Here is a 10,258-nt window from a genome sequence, read left to right on the forward strand (position 1 = left end):
CCTCTTATTATGATATTATTCATGCCTTACATACTCAGTACATTGTTCATACTGACGTCCCTTCTTATGGATGCTGCGTTCATGCCCGCAGGTTCAGATAGCCAGGGAGACGGATCACATCCTTAGGCTGCTTCTTCAATTTGATAGTGGAGCACTCCTCTCTTGTCGGAGTTGCCGTCTAGACCGGGTGTGTGTTCTGGTGTTTATGGGTAGGGCAAAGGCCCCGTACCATCCACATCATGTCCAGTATGTCAGTAGAGGCTCATAGATGCTTATATTCAGTCAGACAGTATGGCCCGCTCAGCACTTGTTTGGTTATATAGTTTTATCGAGTAGCCTTGTTGGCTTGTACCCTTATTCAGTTAGTGATGCATGTGTTCGTATACCTTTTGGGGGCAGTGACCCTCCAGTTTATGATATCCATCAGTCGGAAGATTATGTTGTGAGTACCCTCAGGTGGCCCAGAATGAGCATGATCAGGTATGATATGTATGTTTTGTGGCATCTAGGGGGTCAGCTTCTAGGTGTCCGTCATAGCCGTCCGGTTGGGCTGTGGCTAGAAGGAACGAACCGAACCTACACAAGGGGAGTCTGAGAAGATAAGTCTGAATATGAATTTATCCTTTTGCTGACTTGTCTTCGAAAATCACGCCCTCAACGGACGTTTCAGATATTTTCGGAACCATTTACCCACGTTGAAGCTTGAGTTGTATAGTTAGTTTAGGACACTAGCACTATAAATGCATATGTAATAACCCCATTAAAGGGCATCATCATCTCATCTCCATCTCAAGTGAGCAATTAACACTTAGATATTATTTCATAGCAAAGGCCTGATATTAGCAAAGCTTCGTCTCTTTTAGTTTATTTTTGGTCCAAGCAAGGAGATAAAACCTTCTCCCACTCAGACCCGTCATTTGCACTCGTTATACAGGCTATCTTATCTTAATTTTACGTTAATTCTTTACTTTTCGATCACTCATTTTGTCACTACCCGACTAGGGTCATGACGGGCACCCGGGGCTAACCATCGAGCACCACTTATTTTACTACTCATCTGCTTTCATTCATACTTCTTATGCTTATAATCATGGAAAACTATTTTTTTGAAACATATTCACTTTATATACATGAGCCTTTCGGCTATCAAAATAATATACTTACATATATACAAAGGGGAACTTGTGAGACCCTACTACCCACACTTCGTATCTACGAGCCTCTACTAGAGTACTAGACATGTAGACGGAACAGGACCCCGTCATTCCCAAAATACAGATACATATATATACCAAAAGAATAATCAATGGCACCTCCGGAAAAGTGGAGTGCTCTCAAATCAGCTAATAGCTACTACGAGTCTGGATCACCTCCCTGTCTACCTATGGGCATGAACACAGTGTCCAAAGAAAACGGACGTCAGTACGAACATTGTACTGAGTATGTAAGGCATAAACAATAATAAAATATCAATGAAATAGGAGGCATCAAATGAGGAGCAATCTGTATCTGACTGTGAATCCTAAAAGAAATAATGCATACTGGCTTACTTTCATAATCATCATCATATCGTGTATGCATATATATATAAGCTGCCCGACCATATAGGTACGGTGTGATAATCATTAGCATTAGCCGACGTCCAGGCTTCCCGCGTCCGGGGTACCATCTCATGCCGCCCACTAGTGGTGTCTACCCATGCCATCTGGCCATGGTGTGTAAGCTGCCCGCCTTAGCGGTGACTGCCCGACTATATAGGTGTGGTGCTATATCATCATAATATGCATGCATGGAAACTCATAGACAACTATACTTTATCGGGGTGAAGTAAGGTCGTGAACCCCCGATTACTTTATGGAGTATTCATGAACATTCTGCCTCACCTTGAAGGAATTAGCATAAGGTGAGTGTATATAATAATCAACATCATTAACTTTATAAAAACATCATACCATGGACTCTAGAATCTTTAGACTTAAACTTGTCATCATCATTATCGTACTCATTGTGTATCTCTTATCTCGTATGGCTATTCATGAACAAGGACTCATAATTTCTTGAGGATAGGGAATTCATGAAGAGCGAGGAAAATCATACCATAAGATTCATGCCTTAGAAATAAAGGACTAGCCTCACATACCTTTGTCGCTTAACTATTTTATTGCTTGCTCGTTCTCCTTTAATGCACACATCTACCTTCAAGAGAATTCGTATCGACATTAGCTAAACGGTTACAAGAACGTGCTTACTAAAGCTAGAGAAAATTGGGAAGCATTTCCTTTGTATATACTACTTCCTCCATCTTCCATATCAACTCCCAAACATTCATAACAACAATCACAATATCATAAACAACAAGCATTATTCATTTATATTATCCACATTTCACAATTTCACGTCAATTCTTCCATAAATATGACCATAGTTCACTATCGCGTTCTTTCACATATAATACTTATTCCATGTTCTAAATGTCATTTATAATCTACTTACAATCACAACATATCCATATTCATGATTCAATCCAAACTATTACTCAACAATGACACTACTCCCATATTTATGACCCATTTTCTATATTCTTCTATAATCCAAGTGTTTCAACTTCTCAAGACCTTAAACAACATAAGAATACCATAAAACTTACCTTAGATAATGGTAGAATAAGTCTTAAGTGGAATACTCTTCTTGCACCCAAAACCTTAGTTCACTTCTCTTAAGAATTCTTAGCTTGGATGAACTTTGATGAATTTCATACACTTGATTCACTTGAATTCTTGATATTGATCTTTGATTTCCTTTGTTTTCTTGTGGTTGAAGAGTAGAGAGAGTTCTAGAGGTTTCTAGAGAGAAGTGGTGTGAAAGTGAAATGAATTAATGAACTTGGGTCTCCTTTTTAATAACTTAAAATCTGATCCGTCGGGCAATTATACAGACACTTATACGGTCCGTATAAACTTATACAGTCCGTATAAGTGACCGTGAAATGGACCCTTCATTGTCTCTTCTCTATGACCATTATACGGACGTATGACTGACTGTATAATCCCACCAGTGAGGGATCTTCACTTTGATGGTTCTGCGGTCCATTATACGGTCCGTATAACATTATACAGTCCGTATACCCATCAGTCCACTGAACTTATTCTCGTCACTTCGTTTGATCTTCGATCCTTATGATACCTTCTTAACAATTGTTTAACACCTCAATGCTAATATAAGGGACGTTATAACTCTTTCCCCCAAGCACCATCTAGTTATCATTAACTCATTACTCGTAATATCTTTCCGATACATATCGTATACCTTGCCTTCTCGCGGCAAACTTCCTTCTCTTATCTCAAATGCCTTTGAAATCTTAATTAGGGTCATCAAATGTCATTCCTCTCTTATTAAAATATCGTACACATCGTGCTCTTCGCTAGCCTATTCACTGTACGTTAACGGGGAATTTTTCAAGGTGTAACATTCTCCCCCCCTTTTGGAACATTCGTCCTCGAATGTTAAACACTCGGGAATTCTACAAAAATTTCGCCAGAGCTTCCCCTGTAATATGGAACTAGCATCCTATCACAACAATCCATAATAATATTGCCTCACAGGGCCACAACACAATAGAACTATAAATTGGCCACACACGACCAAAAGCATGAAAAGTAAAACATACATACCTCATAATCTCGCTGTCTCATCATAGATCTCTTCTGGGGGATGCAATAAATGCGGATATGTGGATTTCATCTTCTCTTCTGCTTCCCATGTCATCTCTTCTCGGTTGTTATTTCTCCACAAGACTTTGACTGAAGCTACTTTCTTATTTCGAAGTCCTCGTACTTGCCTATCTAATATGGCAATGGGCACCTCTTCATAACCCAGCTTTTCTGTCACTTGGACATCCTCAATTGGAACAATCCTCGTAGGATCTCCAACACACTTGTGGAGCATCGAGACATGAAAGACTGGATGAACTGACTCAAGCTCTGAAGGTAAGTCCAGTTCATAAGCTGCACGACCCACCTTGCGGATAATTTTATAAGGTCCAATGTATCGTGGACTTAACTTCCCTTTCTTGCCAAATCTCATCACCCCTTTCATTGGTGACACCTTCAAAAATACCCAATCATCAACCTGAAATTCCAAGTCTCGCCGGCGGTTATCCGCATAAGACTTTTGGTGACTTTGGGCTGTTAACAATCGATCTCGGATCACTTTGACTTTTTCTACCGCTTGCTGAATCAATTCAGGGCCTATTAGCTGTACTTCTCCTATTTCAAACCACCCAATTGGGGATCTACACTTCCTTCCATATAAGGCTTCATACGGAGCCATTTGGGTACTGGAATGATAGCTATTGTTATATGCGAACTCAATCAGAGGTAAGTGATCATCCCAGCTACCACCAAAATCTAAAACACATGCTCTTAGCATATCCTCTAAAGTCTAAATAGTACGTTCGGCTTGTCCATCGGTCTGCGGATGAAACGCCGTGCTAAGCTTCACTTGGGTACCTAGACCTTCTTGAAAAGACTTCCAGAACTTGGCTGTAAATTGCGCTCCTCTATCCGTGATAATAGATAGTGGAATACCATGGAGTCGCACAATTTCTTTAAGGTACAACCTTGCATAATCTTCTGCTGAGTATGTGGTTCTAACTGGAAGAAAATGAGCTGCTTTCGTCAATCTATCCGCAATCACCCATATAGAATCATACTTGCCTCGGGAACGAGGTAATCCTACAATAAAATCCATATTGATCACTTCCCATTTCCATGTAGGAATTTCCATTGCTTGCAACAACCCTCCTGGTTTCTGATGTTCGATTTTCACTTGTTGGCAATTTGGACACTGATCTACAAATTCTGCTATGTCTCTCTTCATACCATCCCACCAATATATCAGCTTGAGATCATGATACATCTTTGTCGTTCCTGAATAGATAGAATACCGAGAATAATGAGCTTCTTCTAAAATCCGACGACGCAATTCTGCGACGTTTGGAACACATAGCCTACCTCGGTATCTAAGAATTCCCTCTATAGAGGTTTCAAATGGAGACTTCTCTTTTGCATGACATGTATCTCTATAATGGTTCAACTGAGGATCTTCATATTGCCGCTCTTTTACTTCCATATTCAAGGATGAAACTGTGGAATTATTAACACTAACTCCTGCACCACCTGAATCAATTAGACTCACTCCAAGATTAGCTAGTTGGTGGAGCTCATGAACCATCTCTTTCTTTTCCGGAGGAACTTCACATAGGCTACCCATTGATCGGCGGCTAAGCGCATCGGCTACTACATTTGCTTTTCCGGGGTGGTATAAGATATTCACATCATAATCTTCCAATAATTCTATCCACCGCCTTTGCCGCAGATTTAACTCTTTCTGTTTGAAGATGTATTGGAGGCTCTTGTGATTTGTATAGATATCAACATGCACATCATACAAGTAATGTCTCCACATTTTTAACGCATGAATAACTGCAGCCAATTCAAAATCATGAGTTGGTTAGTTCTTTTCATGTTTCCACAGCTGTCTCGAAGCATAAGCAATAACTCTACCATGCTGCATTAGTACACACCCTAACCTAACGCCAGAAGCATCACAATACACCACATAACCATCTGACCCTTCTAGAAGTACTAAGACCGGAGCTGAGGTTAATCTGTCCTTCAACTCTTGGAAGCTGCGTTCACAAGCATCATTCCACTGAAACTTAGCTGACTTTCGGGTTAGCTTTGTCAATGGGACTGAAATAGATGAAAATCCCTCTACGAATCTTCTATAATAACCTACCAATCCCAGAAAACTACGAACTTCTGTAGGCATCGTAAGCCTTGGCCAAGTCTTCATAGCTTCAATTTTCTGGGTATCAACTCGAATACCAACATCTGAAATAACATGGCCCAGAAATTTTATAGAATTCAGCCAAAACTCGCACTTTGTAAATTTTGCATATAATTCTTGGGCTCGAAGAATTCCTAGAACAATACGTAAGTGATCGGCATGTTCTGATTCTGTGCGAGAGTACACCAGAATATCGTCAATGAATACTATCACAAATAAGTCCAAGAGAGGCCTGAATACATTATTCATCAGATTCATGAACACTGCCGGGGCATTAGTTAGCCCAAATGACATCACCCGAAATTATAATGGCCATATCTCTTTCTGAAAGCTGTCTTAGGAATATCTTCCTCTTTAACCCTCACTTGATGGTAACCCGACCTCAAGTCTATTTTGGAGAACCACTTGGCACCTTGTAGTTGATCAAATAAATCATCAATTCTCGGAAGAGGATATTTGTTCTTTATCGTCACCTTATTCAACTGTCTATAATCGATGCACATTCGTAGGGAGCCATATTTCTTTCTTACAAATAGGACAGGTGCTCCCCACGATGAAGAACTGGGTCTAATAAACCCCTTCTCAAGAAAATCTTTCAACTGTGCCTTTAGCTCTTTCAATTCTACCGGAGCCATTCGATAAGGACGAATAGAAATAGGCTTGGTGTCCGGCAACACATCAATGGAGAAATTAATTTCTCTCTCTGGAGGAAGGCCTGGAAGTTCATCTGGAAATACATCCGGAAATTCATCCACTACCGGCACGGATTGGAAAGTTGGCGACTTTGCTTCGGTATCATGAACTCGAACTAGATGATAAATATAGCGTTTAGCTAATATCTTTCTTTCCTAGGAAATAAACCTACCTTTTGGAGAGGTTGTATTACCTTCCCATTCAAGCACGGGCTCTCTCGGGAATTGAAATCGAACCACTTTCATTCGGCAATCCACATTAGAATAACATGAAGCCAACCAATCCATAACCATAATCACATCAAAATCTAGAATTTCCAGCTAAATTAAATCAGCTTTGGTTTGACGATTGCATATCACAAGTACACAATTTTTATACACTTGTCTAGCTATCACGGGATCACCAACCGGAGTAGATCCTCAAAAGGTTTAATTGGCACGGGTTTCACCCCAAAATGATTAGCAACATATGGAGTAATATAAGATAACGTAGAACCTGGATCTATCAATGCATACACATCATAGGAAAATACGGACAATGTACTTGTAACCACATCTGGGGAGGACTCAAGATCCTGTCGTCCGGATAAAGCGTACATGCGGGGCTGAGTGGCACCTGAAGTAGATGCTCCCCCTCGGCCTCTACCTCGGCTTGCTGGAGTCTGAGAAGTCTGCCCTACCGGGCGCACTGAAGAAGAACCAACCGCTGATCCTATGGGCTAGACCCCAAATCTACCGCTTATCGACGGATAATCTCTCATCATGTGCCCAACCTGGCCACAAGTATAGCAAGCGTCCGAACCCTGGCGACACTGTCCAGAATGTAATCTACCGCATTGACTGCATCGCGGTGCTAGGGGTCTCCTCTGGCTATAATCTCCCCCAAACTGTGAACCTGGGGCCCTCGAACTCTGACCCTGTCCTGAACGAAAGGAGCGGTCAAATCTCCTACCTGCAAATCGGGGAGGTGCACTAGTCACCGACTGGCTTGAGTGCCTAGAATGTGTCTGCCTTGATCCCCCTCTATAATCACTGCCTGTGCCCATAGATCTGGCCCTTTTGCTTTGCCCTCTATTAACATCACGATCACCCCTTTGCGGAGGTTGTTGTCCTTCTAGATTTTGGGCATGGGCTTGAATGCGGGAAATATCCATCCCATCTTGCAACGAAGCCGTCAAACAATCTTTAAACAAATGTGGCCCTAAGCCATTCACAAACCTATGCACCCGATCTCCCATGTCAGCCACCATAGTCGGGGCATATCTAGCCAATAAATTAAATTGAAGGCTATACTCCCGAGCACTCATATTCCCTTGCTTCAAATTTAAAAATCTATCCGCTCTAGCTCGGCGGACCTCGGGTGGCAAATAGTGGCGAATGAAAGCATCTATGAATTCTTGCTAAACGGGAGAAGGCGCATTCACTTTTCTCAACGCTAGCCAATTATTATAATATAAGACTGCCACATCCCGGAGTCTATACGATGCCAACTCCACAGATTCTGTTTCGAAGGCATGGATAATCTTTAAGGTCCTCAACATCTCATCAATAAAGCCTTGCGGATCTTCATCCGGTTTTGACCCGAAGAACTCCGGAGGATTCAAACTCATGAAGTCACGGGCTCTAGTACTAGCTGACCGATCACTTGGGCCCACATTCTACCGCTGTGCTTGGGCGGCAACTAGCTGCGTCAATAGATTAATGGCCTCGTTCACCTGTTGACCCGAAGTCGGTGGAGGTACTGGAGGCATAGGAGCTGGAGCTGAAGCCCCTTCTTGTTCTTCCGTAATAGGCGGGGTGGAAGAAGCATTGGATGGAGCCTCGTTATGTGATTCACCCTCATCTACATTCATTGGCGGCTCTCTTTCTACCCGCCTTTTCGTCGTAGTTTTGCCCTTCTGGGCGGCTTTAGCTTTTTCCTTTGGCGGCATCTCAGAAATCACAACACACTATTAGGAAGGATAAAATCTTATACACGGCTCTATCGCACGATCCCATAAGAAGAAAGATGGCCATTTTTCCTAAATGCCCTGTAGCCTCCTGTTTATTAGCGTGGCGCGCAACACACAATAAATAAGACTATACTAGACACGGCTTGTTGATACTTCCTAGGACTGAACTGCTCTGATACCACTTTTGTCACGACCCACTAGGGCCATGACGGGCACCCGGGGCTAACCACTGAGCACCACTCATTCTACTACTCATCTGCTTTCATTCATACTTCTTATGCTTATAATCATGGAAAAATATTTCTTTGAAACATATTCACTTTATATACATGAGCCTTTCGCCTATCAAAATAATATACTTACATATATACAATGGGGAACTTGTGAGACCCTACTACCCACACTTCGTATCTACGAGCCTCTACTAAAGTACTAGACATATAGACGGAACAGGACCCCGTCATTCCCAAAATATACATACATATATATACCAAAAGAATAATCAATGGCACCTCCGGAAAAGTGGAGTGCTCTCAAATCAGCTAATAGCTCCTACGAGTCTGGATCACCTCCCTATCTACCTGTGGGCATGAACACACTGTCCAAAGAAAACGGACGTCAGCGAACATTGTACTGAGTATGTAAGGCATAAACAATAATAAAATATCAATGAAATAGGAGGCATCAAATGAGGATCAATCTGTATCTGATTGTGAATCCTAAAAGAAATAATGCATGCTGGCTTACTTTCATAATCATCATCATATCGTGTATGCATACATATATAAGCTACCTGACCATATAGGTACGGTGTGATAATCATTAGCATTAGCCAGCGTCCAGGCTTCCCGTGTCCGGGGTACCATCTCATGCCGCCCACTAGTGGTGTCTACCCATGCCATCTGGCCATGGTGTGTACACTTCCCGCCTTAGCGGTGACTGCCCGACCATATAGGCGTGGTGCTATATCATCATAATATGCATGCATGGAAACTCATAGACAACTATACTTTATCGGGGTGACGTAAGGTCGTGAACCCTCGATTACGTTATGGAGCATTCATGAACATTCTGCCTCACCTTGAAGGAATTAGCATAAGGTGAGTGTATATAATAATCAACATCATTAACTTTATAAGAACATCATACCATGGACTCTAGAATCTTTAGACTTAAACTTGTCATCATCATTTTCGTACTCATTGTGTATCTCTTATCTCGTATGGCTATTCATGAACAAGGACTCATAATTTCTTGAGGATAGGGAATTCATGAAGAGGGAGGAAAATCATACCATAAGATTCATGCCTTAGAAATAAAGGACTAGCCTCACATACCTTTGTCGCTTAACTATTTTATTGCTTGCTCGTTCTCTTTTAATGCACACGTCTACCTTCAAGAGAATTCGTATCGACATTAGCTAAACGGTTACAAGAACGTGCTTACTAAAGCTAGAGAAAATTGGGCAGCATTTCCTTGTATATACTACTTCCTCCATCTTCCTTATCAACTCCCAAACATTCATAACAACAATCACAATATCATAAACAACAAGCATCATTCATTTATATTATCCACATTTCACAATTTCACTTCAATTCTTCCATAATCATGACCATAGTTCACTATCGCGTTCTTTCACATATAATACTCATTCCATGTTCTAAATATCATTCATAATCTACTTACAATCACAACATATCCATATTCATGATTCACTCCAAACTATTACTTAACAATGACACTACTCGCACATTTATGACC

Source organism: Lycium barbarum, chromosome 12 (assembly GCF_019175385.1).
Source record: "Lycium barbarum isolate Lr01 chromosome 12, ASM1917538v2, whole genome shotgun sequence".
Lineage (NCBI taxonomy): Eukaryota > Viridiplantae > Streptophyta > Magnoliopsida > Solanales > Solanaceae > Lycium > Lycium barbarum.